This window comes from Octopus sinensis, unplaced genomic scaffold (genome assembly GCF_006345805.1).
Source record: "Octopus sinensis unplaced genomic scaffold, ASM634580v1 Contig10934, whole genome shotgun sequence".
In the NCBI taxonomy this organism is placed as follows: domain Eukaryota; kingdom Metazoa; phylum Mollusca; class Cephalopoda; order Octopoda; family Octopodidae; genus Octopus; species Octopus sinensis.
Genome location: NW_021832230.1, coordinates 143,803 through 161,678, shown reverse-complemented (window position 1 = coordinate 161,678; position 17,876 = coordinate 143,803). Strand labels below are relative to the sequence as shown.

The window sequence follows — 17,876 nt, the reverse complement described above, 5'->3', positions numbered from 1 at the left end:
TATTATCTCCAATTAGCAATTTTTTCGTTTCTCTAATTTTAGTTTTTTTATATTGTTAGTCTGTAAATTTTGGCTATCCACCACAATTGCCTCTGTAGTCATCCAATCAAGAGTTAACGTAAAAGATATCATCATTTTTACATTTGGACATCCTATTTGCTCCACCGCAGATTAGAAATCTGTTTTGATTCTTACAAAAAAAGCCGATATATCCGAAATCCTGAGAGTGAGAGTACTGCACTTTTTTCCTTGTATGACATTTTCCACGAATCTTAGATATCAAATAACCAGTCCAAATCCTATAAAAGGTTTCATCTCGCAGCTTTCTTCTAACCGGATTTTGCCAACTGACATTAGCATACCGTATTCATAAAGCTTTAGACAGCAAAATTTTTTAAATAAATCGCCTTATATAATTTATGATTACATAAATTTTGTTAATAATCAATTTAATTTAAAAATCTACTGGTCTATGTCAGATGGTGTGCTTCTTCTTATTACTTTTTATATATTGATAATAACTAAATTATAGAAATAGAAATTGTTGATTTTTCTGCTACAAAAGTAGCTGAAAATAAAATAGAATCAATTGGAGCAGGGTCAATCTCTCTTGAAAAGATGCTTGATCAAGATAGAGAAATGGACAGTTCTTTAGCCACGAGTTTCATTTATGTATAATAATTCAGATTATCTTGAATACGCAAAGTTTGTATTTACGGGCGCCAGATTCTTTATAATGAAAAGCTGCAACAGTGAAAACGTCGAATTGGCAAAAGAGCTGAACGTCTGGTCTACGATGCCTGCTAATCAGACACGGCTTTCGAACGCTTTTATGGTTATATTTTTTCTAGATTACTTGAATACTAGGAATATGCGAACGTTATTCTCTTGTTCTCTGTTACAGAAAGCGGACGTTTCCATGGATTTGCCAGATTGGGCTCAGTGGCTCGATTTGATGTGCCTCCAGTTGACTGGCTACTTCCTCCTCACATGCCTGCAAAATCTTTGAACGGAGTTTTTAAAATAGATTGGATTTGCAGACTTGAAATTCCATTCCACGATACAATGCATCTCCGCAATTCGTGGAATGAGAACCGCCCAGTCAAATATGCTAGAGATGGACAAGTCAGTATTTTCATTATAAATTATTCAGGAGGTAGAACCTTCAGTTGGAATCGCTCTGTGTTGCCTTTTCCCAATTGACCGTTCGGTCAAGCTCGATGAAACCACGAGAGATTCCAAAAAGTCAATTTTACGTCTTTATACATGTTATGAACAACAATTACAACATCAGGCATCGTATATTTCCCTAATTCATTGGCGTAGAATGCATAATAACTCATCCGAAAATAGATATGGAGTGAGCAAAGAAACAATCCAGAATGGGGTTAGTTGTTGTTTTTGTCGTAGACTTATGAGGATTATTTAAGAGAATATAATTCTTTTATCAACGATGAAGCTCCTTCAAAACGTTCTCGATTGTAAAATATTATTACTTTAATTTTATTAAATCTTAATTTTGCTATTATCTTAGTATAATCTTAAGAAAGGATCGTTTCTAGACGATTTATTATATTCAAAGTTTGAGACCATTTTAGAAATTGTGTCTGATGTTCATGCTTCCAGCTATATTAACTCTTAGCTGTTATTTTCTTAAGATTTAAATAAAAATTAGCCCTAAATTGACAGAAACATAATCATTCTCATTGATAAGTTCTAAAACTTAGATTCAAAACAATTTTTTCTATTCAATACTTGAGTTGAATTCACTATACAGAAATACTAATTTTTGTTTAATAAATTGTTCTTCCGGTTTTCGATTTATTGAAATATAAACTACGTGAGCGAAATGCACAAAAAATATAACCAATTTTATCAACATTTAGAAGCAAGCTATTGTTAAAATACTGAGAATATGGATTTGAGTAAAATCCTTGCGTTCTAGTGCAATATAGAGTATTTCTTGAAGTGGAATTAAAAATTTAGTAGATGTTAAAATATTAGAAATGTTAGTGGTTAATTATTTCGTGTCGCATAGCACTGCAACGCCTCTAAGAATCCAATGTTCTGGTTCTTTGCGTGTTTTTAGTAATAGTGCAAAGATATAATTCAAATCAGTACGACGAGGTTTCTTGTAAACAGGACATTCGTATAATGTTTTTCCAGATTGTCTTTCCGAATTAGTAGCAAATATGTGCACAACGGGTAACATTGTGTTTAAAACTTTAGGTTGAGGTTCAATTAATCTGGAATTCTTTTTGTCCCATTCGGCTCCATCCAAATATAAACCGTAGACATACACACCTTCCTCGGGGGATTTGGTAATTTCTTCTTTGGAATATTTAAGTATTTCGTTTGCCAATGAGACATTGTCCAATGCCCATCCTTTATGAGCTCTTGTAATCTCTTGTCTCATTGCAGTTAAGAAGCCCTATTTTGAGTAAAAATTAAATCCACTTGAGGATTAAAAAATCCTGTCATCCAGAATGTTTTGGGCCTGCCTCCAAATAGCCATGCATTGATCTGTGCATTTCGTTCCAAAAGGTTTGTAAACCAAAATCCAATACTAGTCGACTCCCAAGAAATCTTAATTTCGTTAAATAATAACTATTTTACTTTTGCCCATATTGCCGGAACCCGTGCATCGTAGAGATTATCGAGGGCATCTCGAAGGTTTTCGCTCATTATAATTGTTCCATCAATTGCAAGTTTGAGGTCGTTCAGAGTGATGTATACTAGTCCGATGACTTTTTTTATTCTGTCAACTTCTTGGCGAAGAAATATATTTAGAGGTTGTAAATGTCCCATTTTCCGCAATGCATCTCTGATCTAAAAAATTAAATTTCAATTTTCTAACCTCATAGTCAATATAATTTTGTGGCAATTTACTAAGCATGTCATCAGCCATTCTGTAAACAGCACTTTCTCTTGTTTCTCCCCCAGTGCCTCCAGCATCCTTAGGTTGAATGCTTACAATAGTGCTCAACATCTGGTTCGACATTGTAGTTGAATAACTTTAATAATTTATGTATCAATTCACGTTATATCTGCATTAGGATGAAGACCGAAGCATTCTGGAGAATCTACCAGAGGCAAACTTTCAATGGAGGTTCGATAATCTTCAATAGTTTTATGACTGGGGATTACGTAATCTTAAAAGATTATATAAAATTATTTAATTTTTACTTGTGTAGAATTGGAATGAAGGAGAAAACATTTGTTCGTTAAACCAAACTTTTGAATATGTAATCAGCAAACATTTGTCGTAATCGTCAGTAACCCTACCGCCATATTGAATCTCACTAATCATGTAACGTATGGTAACCCACGAAATTCCCTATGTTTATATTTTATAAGTAAGACCTTTTTAACGTCAACCTCGTCAAGATAATTACTAATAAATTGGACAGTTGCATTAAAATCCGATTGATTGAATTCATAAGGGATATTCCACCCAATTGGTCCAAATTTCCGTCTTTCTTGAACAGTAGTATGAAGAAAAGCCACTGAATAGAGTAATGGTTTCCACCAGGGAACATTTGTATAGTCCAATTGTTCCTAATATAATATAAATTGTTAAGCACTTGAGTAATTCCTGCATACGTCCTCTTCAAACCTGCTCGAATACCTTGTGGAGGCTCGAATGTAAATTTTATTGACGATTGCAATAAATTTATTGAAAACTTTGGATGGACTTCTGTAGTAATCCATACTCTGAACTTAGAATCAATGGTTTCAGTAGTTTGTAACTAATTTTAAATGTTTTGAATGATCATATACTGTTTCTAATAGTTCGTCCATAAAATTTAGTCCGAGGTGACAATTTTGGAGCATTACCCAATTTCCTTCTTGCATGGCCATTTGTATTAGTTTTCTAGCATGTATTTCTTGACCTTGTCCCATTGATATGGCATTACATTCTAAATTCATCGTGCTAAATTTTTGATCTTACGAAGTCCAATCTTTTTAGCGAATCTCTCGATATTGTCAGTTGGATCTGATCCCATTGATAGAAAACAAATGATCGGAGTTCTTTCATCACCTTCTGAAGGCATAGATTCCAAATTAAGAATTGCTCCCTCTGCATACTAGAAAATAGTTTACGAAAAATAGTAATACTTCATGTCCCATTACTTCAGCTACATATTTTTTAGCCATTGGAATGCATCTATCGGGACACCAGCTACGGATGAGAAGTAATTTTTTAAATATGTCCAATGTTGTATCGTAACCGTCAGGTAACGGAGTATCTTCAGGTTTATCTTTATCAAACCATTCCTTCCAAAGCTAAGAATAGTAATTTAATTTATTCTAACTTTGTCGTTACGTGCTACTTGAGTGAGAATTTGAGAAAACTGCGTGAGTTTACTCAATTCTACTAAATTGAGCCAGGTTATATCCTGTATCCATTTTTTAGGTTTTGGTTCAACAGCATTCAAATCGAGAGCAGCGCCACCTGCAAATTTAAACAGGTATTTGGCAACCCTTTATGAAAATCTGAAACTCTTCATGTCTTATATTTCCGAAAGATAATTGTATTTTCAACGTCATCAAAATTGTGAATAAAAATTTGTCAATTTCGTAAAGTCCGCGTTGAGTGTAACAGAATACTTGGTATGTTAAGTATTCGATGATGTTTCCAATTCTTTTTTGAGTTATTGGGGATTTTGCGGAATTATCCATTGATTTGTCAAAAATTTGGAGAAATTGTTTCAGTGAAGTTTGATACATTACATTGACCATGCTCATTTCCACAATCAAAAAATACATTATACTACCTCTCGCCGCAACTATAATTACTAACAAAAATAATTATCACCTGGGCGAAATTCTTCTCGAGCTGTATTGATTTTTATTTCAGTTTCAGCTGCGATTTGTAGTTTTTCGCTAACTTCGTGAGCTGTAATTTTTGTCACTTTTAACACTTCAATCAACGAATCGTCCTCTACTAAAGATCCCTCAGTTGTCGTAAGTCGATATAATAAATTATCTTCTAGTTCTTTCATTCGACGACGATTTGCGGTAACTTCTTCAACTAATTTTGTTCTTTCTGATTCCAATTCCTTATCGAATTAAAAACAATTTTTTACATTTTTTTCTTTGAGAATTGTGATACCGAGAAGTTGATCTTCAAGACCTTTCATTGTAACCGTAAAATCAATTATTGAAGTTCTTGCACTCACTTCAGGAGTAAAAGCAGGATTTGAAAGTTTTGTCGTGATATAAAGCATGAATCCAGGCATTACATCAACTTCCTTATCCCCAACTATCACCTATTACATGTAATAAAATTATCACTTTATATGTTGATCCAGTTTTTATAAAATTCTTTTCCAAAATATTGTCTAATGCAGGATCTAATTCTTCGTCAATATCCTCAATTAGTAAAGGTCTTCCCTGTGAAAGGGCATCTTCAAGATGGGTTCGGAAATATTTGTGACTAAGACGAGTGACCTAAATAAAATCATGACGCTATTTAGATAAACGATCAATTGATTTTCTTCTCTGTTTTTTACCCATGTTTTTCCTTGCATTTGTGGATCAATTAGAAGTGGATATCGAGCTGCTTTTGTAGCAATAAGACCATTTTGCGTTGAAAGTTCATCATTTGGTAACCCCTGCATATTCCATTCACTTATTGTTGTATTATCAACAAGCATATTTATGATATTTAGATCCTACAGATTTAAATCATAAATCAACTTCATCAAATGGGATTCCTTGTTTAACCATCATTTTTTTCCAGTTTTGTATTAAAATATTTCGAAATTGTTGATTAAACGGTCCTCCGTAAGATAAGAATCCAGTACAGATTAGCACGTCTCCGACAAGTTTAAATATTTGATTAGAAAATTGTTTGCTCGCGGCCGTCCATCTTATTTTCTCGCCTGATAGCCCGTCGATTAGTTGTTCAGCGTTACTCATCTTTTTACGACAAGCTTCTGCATCATCAAGTAAAGCCTAGTTTATTTGTTAAATTATTTTAATACTTGTTTCTTCATCATTGCGCAGTCATAGATGGACTGTGCTTTGTCTAGTTCTCTCTGCTTTTCGTCTAACTGATCTTGAGCAGATTTGAGATCGTCCATTGCAATAGCTAATTTCGCTTCTTGCACTTTAAGATTAGCCTTAATAAGGTTATTATTGATATTTAACTTTAAGTGGCAGAACATCTCTATTTATGAAATAAAAAACACTCATAGCCTCTGTCCATGACAACAATCCTGCAACGTCACCCGAAACTTTTTTGGCATTTTCTAGAGTATAGTCTTCTTGGTTTAGAAGCGGTTCCATTAATTCGACCATTTCAGCATTAATAGTGTCCTATTATTCGATTTTTATTGATATTGATGTATGCCTTTGGAAAATTCAAAAGGTTTTGGAGAAAGTTTCCACTCGACATTAATTTAAGTGCTTCGGACCAAGAAGGTTTGACTGTTGGTTTTTCAGGGTCTTGTTGGACAGAGTCCAATTTTCGTTGAAATAAAATTAGTACTGCATCCATTATTCTCATAATCAAATGAGGAGGTTTACCAAGCTTCCGAACTAAGTAAAAATTAATTATAGTAATTACCAGTTGCGATATGAGCGGGTTTAATTGTTTGAAGAGCCTGTTCTGCTTTCAGAAGTGCGGGTTCAGCTTCTTTTAGTTTTTCCATGGCAATTACTTTGTCTGCCTATCATGATTAAATTTTTCAACACATATTACAGAAATACTATCAACGATAGCCTGTGCTTTGTCTTTTACAGCTGCAACTTGAATTTTTACTTTTTCTGCAGCCTGAGCGACTACTGTGACTTCTTTTAACACCTCGTCGGCTTCACGGTTTGCTACTTCAAGGTCTTTTTCCTTATCTGCCAATTCCAAAGATAAAATATTGACAGATTCCGTAGCTTCCAAAAGTTTTTTTAAACCTGTGATTACAATATATAATTATTAGACCAGTATTCATTCGTCTTGCCAATTCGTCAATATTCTTTTTTTTATCTTCATATATTTTCTTATATCCGTTGATGAAGGACAAGTAAGATTTTGGAGTAACGTGAGCTTGTCTTCTGAATCTGTGAAAGTAATCTACGCATGTAATTGCAACGAAATCCTTAAATTTTAATTCATTTACGACATTTTACTTGAAATTCTCCCATGACTTTAACGACACTTTTTTTGACCTGCTCTGTGCAATCAATTACAAAATCTGCAAGATAGTATTCAGATACGGCGATCAAAGCTTCTTTGGGCCATCTTTGGTACCAATCCATGGTCGTCCCAGCAATGAGACTTGGAAATTTAAGACTTCGGTTTTGAAACTTTTCGCCAACCTTAACAATAGTAACCAACTTCAATAACCGGAGAAAAACACAAAACTAAATGCAAGTTTTTTCTAACTCTTGTCATGTAAAAATTGTGTAAATTTTCAGTTGTAGGAGGAACACGGGGTAGCTCTCGTTTCATTATAGGAATTAGTTCTTGATGTATTTCATCCATTTCATCCCTTGGAAATAAGTTTGCTATCTATTTGGAAATAATAGCCAACAGGAAAACCTCCCCAGAAGATAGCATGTTATTTATATATTCTAGAAAAGCTTCATCCTTTATTTCATTGTCGGTAAAAATAAAGGTTATTCCTTTTCCACGATGTCCCGCTGTCTTGAAGAGATATTTCAAATCATCCATCAAGTTTGAAACATTGTAAGCTCTTATTCGTTAATAAACATACTTAAGTTACAAACCGTGTCAATGTTATTTGGAAAGTCTCGTAACCAGCAATAAAGGATGCCAATTTAGTGATACTCTGTTTTCCCGATCCTCCAACTCCAACAAGAATTGCATGTCCTTTAACTGTTCTAATTATACGGGAAACTTTAACAATATGTGTCATAGCATCCTATTTAAAATAAATAATACACTTTTACTTTGAAAAAGACCAAGTCCATTTTCCCTGATCGAACAGATTCGTTATAACTTCCTTGATAATAAGTAAGGCGTTTTAGTAATGCATCATATGTTTGAATTGATTCGTAAACTTTTGGATCTTCTACGTCAGCCTCGCCTTCTTCTCCTATAAAATTTCATTTAGAAAAAATAAATTAACCTGTTAATTCTGGAGGATCTCTCATAAAATCAACAAAATAAGGTTCTGGGTCAATTTGTGATGCGATTTCTTCCCCACATTCTTCTTCAAGTACCTATGGATTAATTCCAACAAAAAAACACAATTTTAAGAGCCCTGTTAAACCATTCCAAATCTTGAACATCTATAAATCTGTCCGCAATAACTCGAGTGCATTCATGTTTCCACAATGATACCAAGTCGGATGCTTCATTGACGATTTCGCTTTGTACGTTTAGCATTCCCTTTTGGAAATATTATTATTAACAACATACCTGCCATATTCTTGAAAGGTCACGTAAATTAAATACGTAATGAAATTTTGCAGGTGTTGGTAACATTTTCATCTTTACTCGTTGCCATAAAATCCTAGTTGCAGGAACTAGTTTGGGAATTAAATTTATAATTGTGCTATTAAAAGAACGACACTGCAACATGACATTAAAGATTAACTGTATCAAAGTATCCTTGGCCAATTGTTTTGAATATTTTATCAATTGAATTGTTAGAAGGCAGTGTACAATTAAAAACACTAAACTGCCGCTTTAGTCGCTGCGGAATATCGTTTCGTCCACCACCAGGATGAATCATTGCCGCAATGAACTGAACATCTAAGATAGTGGTAAATTCTCCTGGCTTCTCAAGGTTATAAAACCCGTTTTGTTCCATAGTTTGTCGAGTTATTTCATTCGTGATCTTAAAATTGAAACCAAATATTATTACCTGGTCACCCCATTCATTTATTATTGGCATATTTATATCATCAATGAAAACAGTCATTTTACGTCCTGCTGGAGGACCGTATGTTGTTCCCATCCTTTTTTCCACGTAGCTTTCAATATTTCTCTAATTTTTAGATTATTTTTGTTTACTTGAAACATCATTGGAGTTGTTGCATTAGAAAAATTCATGCTTTTAAACATGTGCTGTTCAGGGTCAAATTTATTGCAGTAACCTTCAACCATAACTGTTTTGGCGGTTCCCTAAAATTTAGTAAATACGTTAATATACTTGTTCTCCAATTAAAAGAACAGATTTTCCTTGCTTAGAAATTATATTTACAAGAAAATCAGTTCTGATGTTATCAACATTAGGGATCAAAATGCTCACATATTCAGGAATATTGTCTTTCGGGTAATTATATAGATTCACCTAAATTTTAATATTTTTAAAACAACCCGAGATTCCCAATGAACCCAATTTCCAGTATTATCAGGTACATACTCAAATATTGTAGAATCGCTTTCACATGTTGGAATAGATAACGAATTGTAATTTTCTTTAATGTGTTCTTCTAACTATAAATTATTTTTTACAAAATTAAAAACTTTGTGACGATCAGGAATTTCAAGAAGAGATCCCAGTGACCACATTAATGCAAAAAATATTGCTGATTCTATTTGTTTTTGAGTTACAGTTTTTGTTTCTTCTGTTGAAGGAAGCATTCCGTTTAAAATATTAATAAATTGGTGAATGTAATTACAATCCAATATCTAAAAAGTGAGAAATGACAAGAATGCCTCAATTTTTGAAACTAAATTTTGTTTTACAAAGCATAAACATTGTGACCAAACGTTTTTTAAACATTCAAAAATGATATCTGCTTGATTTGATGGTCTTGTTGTCAGCCAGCCTGCAAATTATTGAACACTATTGACACCTTTTAGGATTGGTTCCCATTCCATAATAGAGGAACTCATATATACCATTCCATTACGAGAAACGGTAGCAGGAGAAGCATTGTCAATATTATGAACTTCAAATATAATTTTACATGTAGGAGACATCGTAATTCTGTCTCCATTAGCAAGAGTCAGCGTTTTATTGTCATCAAGTACTGAATTGAGGTTTTCAATCCAAATTGCATCTACTGGTCCATCAAGAATTAGCCAAATGTGGTCTCCCTTAGAAAGCTGTAAATCTATTAAACCATACCTTTTTGGCTTTTAGTGTTTTTCTCCATAAAGTACTAAATATTCCATCAGTCCAATCGTTTGTGGCCACGTCTAACCTTCCAAACATTTGTGGTGCGGTTATAGCTTTGGGATTCATTCTCATTTCTTTATGTACAATGCCACATTGTGTCATAGCTTTCATTAAAACTTTGATGCATTTTGTCTTTCCTGATCCAGATGGACCAAGGGCCATCATTCCGTGGCGTACCCGCTGTGTTTCATACAGTTGAATAAGTTTAAGAATCCACGGTGGATGGTAAATCAGTCCTTCTTGTTCGACCTGAATTAAAACCATATGTTATTACTTGATCAGCAATTGCACTCTCGATTTCTGGATAACCAGCCTTGTCAAGTTGCATTCCGGGGAAAAGGTCATCAATCAGTGACATGAACAGCGGTTCATCTTCATCAACCTTAAATAAAATAGTATTATAAATTTATTACCAATTTTGAGACATTCATATCTCTTAATACTCTCATTACAATGGTTGGTTCTGAGTCATTTGGATTTGCCCTCTTAAATGCCCCCAAAGTTCTTAAAACAGAAAGAATATTTCTCAATCCAAAGTCATAATGAACCTGTATATTGAAGTAAAAGCTTCAACTTGTTTGCTAAGTTGTTCCTCACATAGTTTATATAGTGTAAAGAATTTTTTGGCAAGTATTACGTTCCCAACAAAACCTGCACTTGCCAATTTGACGCGTATAATAATTCCTCTATCAGGTACCATCATTGCAACAGTTCGAAAATTAATCTTTAAGTTTTCGGGTAATTCTTGTCTACCGGCATATCCTGGATTCTACTTTTGTACCAATAAACAAATAAAACCATGGTCAAAAATAGACCGAATTCAGGGTCAAGATCTACAACATCTCCGTCTGTAAATATAAATTGATGCTTCCTTTCTTTTTTGGCAGTTAACACAATTGCAATTTGCTGCGCTGCTACTGACAGGACTGGTAATTCAATTCGATTAAATTCATCAAAGCACCCCCATGAACCAGATTCTGCCAAACCTATTAAAATATCTAATTCAAAATAATGCCTTTATATATTCTCCCAAGTCCACGGAAATCCATTTGATCAGAACAATTAAATACAACAACATATTTTCCTAAGCATCTTCCCATATCTTTAACAGTTTCTGTTTTCCCAGTTCCTGCTGGTCCAGCTGGAGCTCCACCCAAGGACATTCCCAGAGCTTGTGCCAACGTAATGTAACACCTGAAATTAAAAGTTAGTCAATTAGGTAACCGATCAGTTAAAGGAGTGATGACGAGTCGATCTGTACATCCGAGATATTCATTTTGATAAGAAAAATCAACATCGGTAATCGAAATAATACATTTATCTTCATCTTCCTGGAAATAAAATCTAGATTGCTTGAGCCATTCAAAATCGCTAATTGACCGGATATGCATTTTAACCTACAATTAATAAATACCAGTATTACAAGAATGTCAAATATATCTTTTTGGTGTACATGTATTGTGATAAGAGTTTCAAATTTAGTCCGCTCAAATTTTGTTAAATCAGTAGTGGTTATTTGAATCAGTTGATTTAGAACGTCATTCCACCTTTGGGCAGCCTGAGACATTGCTTTTTTATCATTTCGAGAATTTGATATGGCTTCTTCAGAACCTTTAGTCCATATTAATTGCAGCCCCAATAATCCCGCCTATAATAGTAATAAAAGCCTAGTCTACCTGAGCAGGGAAATTATTTTCAAATTCATTTAAATTAAAATTTGTATCTTGTATCGCAATATTTGCAGTACGAAGAATTGAATGAATTGTTGACCGAGTTCCTTTAAGTAAATCTCCTAGCCACACTTCTACGTTTCCCTAATAATATTAAATTTTAGATTGGGAGATACTTGTGCCATTACTGGTTTCTCCAAATCAATTGTCTCTCCCTCTTGAGAATGCAATTGGGTTATTTTTTCATATACTTTTTGATCAAATGTGACAGATTTTGTATTATCAAATATGCTCAGAAGGTGATTCTACGAGAAAATTAATATAAAATCATACTTGAATTGTATGTGGGTCACTTGCTTGTCCAAGAATTTCCAGAAGTGCAGGATCAGAGACGAAAAAAAATCTTGAAAAAATAAGGCGCTTTTTTTCCAAATATCCTGTTAGTGACTTCTGACACATTTCTAATTGTTCCAGCAAATGAGGTAAAAGTTGAATCATTGTATCATCTCCAACACAACATTGCACAATATTATTTTCTTCGTGAGCGCGTTGCATTATTTTTTGCCATGACTTGTCAATGTTTGAAAACATTTTGGCTTCCTACAAATATTATATTTAAAAATACCTGTGGAAGCTGTTTTGCAATGTCCCCACCAACAAATACTGCTTCCAAATACACCCACAAGTTTTGAACTACCAGCCAATTCTCAATAATCTCAGTAGTTGAAGTTAATTTATGCACCCATTCACTAATCTTTGGTTTAAAGGGGGCATTATATCTATTTCTAAATATAATTTATGTCACCTATTTCCCAGCAGAGAACTTAAGACCATTAGACTATCTTCCATAAACGAAATTGATTCAGAACTTGTATCCCCTTTAATGTATTTCCATGTATATTAACCTTTAAGAAGTAATTCTCCACGGGATTTAAATGTTGAAAAAGAAAATGTTTGTACGCTCCAGTCATTAATAACTTGTTTTAATTTTGCTTCAATCTCTTTTTCTTTTACCGCTGATATACAAATATCCTTTAGAAATAAAAAAATAGAAGGAGCTCACTTCGATATCTTCCTTATATTTTAGTAATGGCGCTTTCATTAGATCACGTAACATAAAATTATCGTTTTCAACTTCAAATTTATGCCCTGTTAGAGAATCCAAACGTTCCCAATGGCGAGAAACCATTGCCTTGTTACTAAGCATTTCCAATAAAGGACAAGTTTCATTAAAATCGTCAATTGTTTTTCTTAGTTCTTCGTATGCTTCCCATTCTTTTAAACCCTTAGGCAGTTTTCGACATCTTCATAATTTATTTATAATTTAAAACTTGTTTTGGAATTCAACTAATTCGAAATTAATTTTTTCAATGTCAATATCAGTCCAGGGTATATCATAATACCCATTGACAGTCTCCAGTACAGAGTTATATAGTCCGTATAGTTTTTGTAGCAGATTAAGCTCTTTTTTTACTCTTTGAAGTTCTGGATATTCTGTTATTGGCATTCCAAAGAGTTCTTCTCCTCCATTATAAGATACATAATTATTCCAAAGCTCGTCAAATCTAGCTTGAAATAGTGTTAGACGATCACTCGCATCTCTAGGGGTTATTCCTTTTTCCATTGGGCCTCTAATATTATTTTGTGATAAAACTCAGACTTTTCGTTGTAAAAAGTAATAAATTCAAATTCATTGGTTTTAAATTGTTCAATACCAGATATTAATTCATTCCTGAATTTTGGCTGCAGTTCAAGCAAAGTTTCATTTACATCTTTTGCCTGTAATAATAATGTTTTTAACTATTTTACTGACTTGAGAAATTAGTTTTTTCCAACTGTAGCTTAGAGAATCTATTTTTTCAGCATTTCCATCGTTAAATGTGATTTGATGCTTATTAAAAATAGCATAAGCTTCTTCAATTGGAGTCATACTAAATTCGATGTTTATTTCTGATTCTCTAAGTTCCATAAGCGAAGCCATGTGACTTCGAATATCATCGAGGTCCTTTGAAAGTTAGCATTAAAAACGACTTTAATTGGTCGTGATAGATGTTTAGACAGATTACTAAAGAAATCGAAAAGTTCTGTCATTTTCTTAGAACATCTATCATTTAGACATTTTGCATATTCAAATTTCCATCTCGAACATTCACTAATTAAACCATGTTTAAGTTTTTCAGTTTTTAGTAACAAAGGCCCTACGTTTATGGTGGGCATTATGTTTTCAATTTCTTTTTCAAAATTCTTAAATATTCAAGTCTATTTCAAAAATAAACCTCATAGTATTCTATTTGTGACCCAAAAGCAAAAGTTGTAGTATTAAGATTCCCAAATTCCTCAACTACCGTTGAAATTTCCTTAAAAAAGATTCATTTACTTAATAAGATTACTTGATTCCAGAGATGAGAATATTTTTCAAGACTAGTTAATGTCTCTTCTATATAAGGCTTATATAGTGAAATTGTAGATGTGAGGTGTGTAATCGTTTTGGCTATTTCTTTATTTTCCGTTATAATTTTCTGCATTGTTTTTGAGTAGTATTGTGATACAATCACCTGTTCTTCATTTTCTTCATTTTTTAAAGTTTCGTATTCCTGTTTAATATTATTTTATATATTACTCTTCTTTGTACTTCCTGTTGAATATAAAAGTGACTCCAAGTTGGCAATGAATTTATACAATCGAATATGAGTTGAACAATTTTTTGAATATGAGCCTGAGTCTCTTCTATTGTAGGACTGACAACAATTTGTGGAAGAGAAAGTGAAATATCAGCAATAAAAAACGGGTACGTAACGCTTGGGTCAATAATATACCCTCCGGTATTTGTTTGGAGTTTTTTTCTTAACGCTTCCAATGAAAATTTTGTAGCTGAATGAATTATAAAAATTTTGCATAATTACATTTAATAAACATGTCAGTGTTCTTTTGGACAAAATAGTTCAACAGATTGTAAAAAACTCTGCTAAGATTGTCCGGAGAATCTGATTTTTGACAAATTTCACTTGCTGAAATGTCTATTTTGTATTTTGAGTCAATATTTTTTATTAGCAATGACACAAGTTCTTTGACTGCTTCTTCAATCATCAACGTTTTTCTTATTTTTTATAAGCTAAATGATACTTAATAAGTTCTCTAGTGACATTTTTGAAATTGTTTTCACATTTTTCAAAAAATCTGTCAACCCGAATTGGTTCTGATAAATTTGTTTCAAATAACTGAGTCATTCCTATTTCTTCAAATGATTTTTCAATTCTATAAATTAGAATATCTTTTGCATCTTTTATCAATTGTTGCAAATCCTTAATCATGCTCATTACTTGATTTATATCTAAACGTAGTAAATTCGGTGATTTACATGAATCAATGTTGAGAGATTGCCAGTTTAAAGAACGCACGCCATCATTCATCGCTAATCTAATTTTTTCGACAAATGGTCTCATTGGAGGAATTAAAAGCTGTGGAATTGAGCTTGTCACGTTATTATACGCATTGAGCATATCTTGAAGTCTATAATAGTTATTTAACTGAATGACTTTGATAATTTGTTCTTTATTTGAATTTTTCTTGCGCAGACAGTTTCAATTTCTTTAGGAATTTCCAATCCAATATCAACCATATAACTTCCTTCGTGAAGCAATTCAAGAATCCGATAATTAAAGTTTACTGAGTATTCGTAATTTGTTTCATCTACAACTAACAGAGTAGAATAAAGATTATGTTTGACTTTGGCGACATTGATATGCCATCTGTTAAAGCTTTGAATCTACAAAGACTATTTAAATGCTGGGAAACCTCATACTCAAGCAAAGTTGATGCAGTTTTGTTGTAATTAATAATAGTTTCGCGATACTCAGGATTCTATGCTTTATACAATTTATTATTAACTTCCAAAAATCTAGGAATTTCAGTAAACACGTTCATTGGCGATTCAATTTTTTTAAACAGCTGCCTTGCCCACAGTATACGACTGACCGTTGGAGGATGAAATCTTAAAACCGGAGGGTCTCGGCAATTTTTTTCATAAATTCTTCTAACAACTTCTAATTCTTTTCCAAAATTTGAAAATATGTCCGCATAGAGACTTTCAAGATTTAATTCATTTAAAGAAGAAAATTTGTTTATAAGCGCTAAAGAATTTTCGACCTATAATCAATATTGATATGTTTAATTCTAACCGAAAGTGGGCGAGAAATCCATCCACTCAAAAAATTTTCAATTTGTAACTTAATGTGATTAATGTTGTTTTTAAATTCAGAATAATCCACGTTAAACTATTTTCATTAAGAATAATCAGTCTTTACTTCATTTTTCCTCTGATCTAAAATATCGTATGACTTTTTGTAGATTGCATCAGTTATAGTTTTAAATTTAATTGCGATCGGATCAAATCCGTCAGCTTTAATAGTGTTGACAGTAGAATAAGCATCGATTGCCTCAATTATCTCCACAATCATTGTGAGACGTTTACTAAATGTTTCAAATTTTCCAAATATATAGTTTTCACTGAAACTATGACAACACTTAAAACCTGAATTCAAATTGTTTCTCACTTGGGTCAATCTTTAATCTTTCTTTGGTTTTTTGATAATAACCTTGATAAAAATCTTTTAGTTTGATACATTCATTGATTTTGGTAATCAGTTCATCCCTTTATAATTGAAATAGTTTGATAGTACTTAGGTTGTTCCCATATTTTTAAACTTTTACTTCTTATATAAACTTTACAAGATGCAATCATTTGATTCGTTATTTTTACGAACAAAGAAGTAATTCTTTCAGGAGTATTATAATATTGTGACACCGAATAAATCATTTTCACAGAATTTATGACTCCGGGAACAATTTCTAGCAGTTCCACCTAAGTCGTAGTTAATTTTTTTAATGTACTGGATTCGATTTTCCAAGAGGTCCAAAATATTTTTCTAAGGTATACAAGAACTTAACGTTGCTCTTGGCCTCGTTTGACGATATTGTTATTTTGTTATCCTAATTTGTTATAAATTATAAAAAATACTAATTTGAGCCACAATGGTATTAATTTTGATTTAGCAAGTTTCAAGATTAATAAAGCTCGCGTACATTCAAACGATGAGATCTGTTCAAGGAGTCTATTTTAATAATTTGACTTGTTCATACCCGCTAAATTTTGCCATTCTTTCTTTCCAATAGCTTAGTTCCGCGGTAGGTCCGACATCATCAGCTTCACGCCGCATTTGTTCACTTTCTGCTAATGTTTCTTCAATATTTTTCATCCACGTTGAAACTTCCTTTTCCAGCATTTCAACCAAATCACTTTTAGAAGCTATAGTCAATCAGTTTTGTTATTTAAAACCTGCACTTTCATATTGTTTTGGAATAGTATATTGCGATAATGACTCGTTTACTTTGTCAAAATAAAGAATTTGTTTATTTACAGACTCTTTTCCAATTGAGGATATATTTTTCACAAAATCTTGCAGATTTTCCACTAACTCATTTCCAATTTTTTCCATCGAAGAATTCTTTTTCCACTCCTGAAAATAGGCTTCATGAATAAAAATACTTCATTGCATTGTACTACTGGTATATACAAGTCACTAATTAGTCTCGTTACACTTTCCAAAAAATTATCGGGGTTGGCTTCAAACATAGAAAAAATAACTTCTTGAGCGATGTTATTGTTTGTTATTTCTTTATCTTTCTTTTCTTTGATAAAAACGTAGCAAAACCCCTCTATAGTCTAGAAATTTTCATATATTGTTATATTTTTACATCAATGCTATCTCTGAATATTTTTAGCTGAGGTTTCCCTTTCTCAGTCAATTCATTGTGAAGAAAACTAATTTTTTGTGACCCATTTTTCGAAAAAAAGTCGTTAAATACTTCAAACTATTTTTTTTATTTTTTAAGAATAACCTCTGAGTCCGTCAGCAAATTGTCTTCAACTGTATTAATATCAAGCCCACTACAAAAAGCAAGCTGATTAAATATATATTTATGTCTTTCATCAAGCTACAACATTAAAATTAAATTTTATGACTGTTGCTTTTCTTTCTTCTTTAATCTGTTTAAAATTTCGTAGAATTTCCTTCTGCCCATCAATTGAAGTTATACTTCTGAATGGCTA

General features: G+C 32.6%; 1 pseudogene; it reads right to left on the bottom strand.

The window, feature by feature from the left end:
• Positions 1–1,974: 1,974 nt before the first annotated feature.
• Positions 1,975–17,272, bottom strand: LOC115228685 (annotated as a pseudogene).
• Positions 17,273–17,876: the final 604 nt, after the last annotated feature.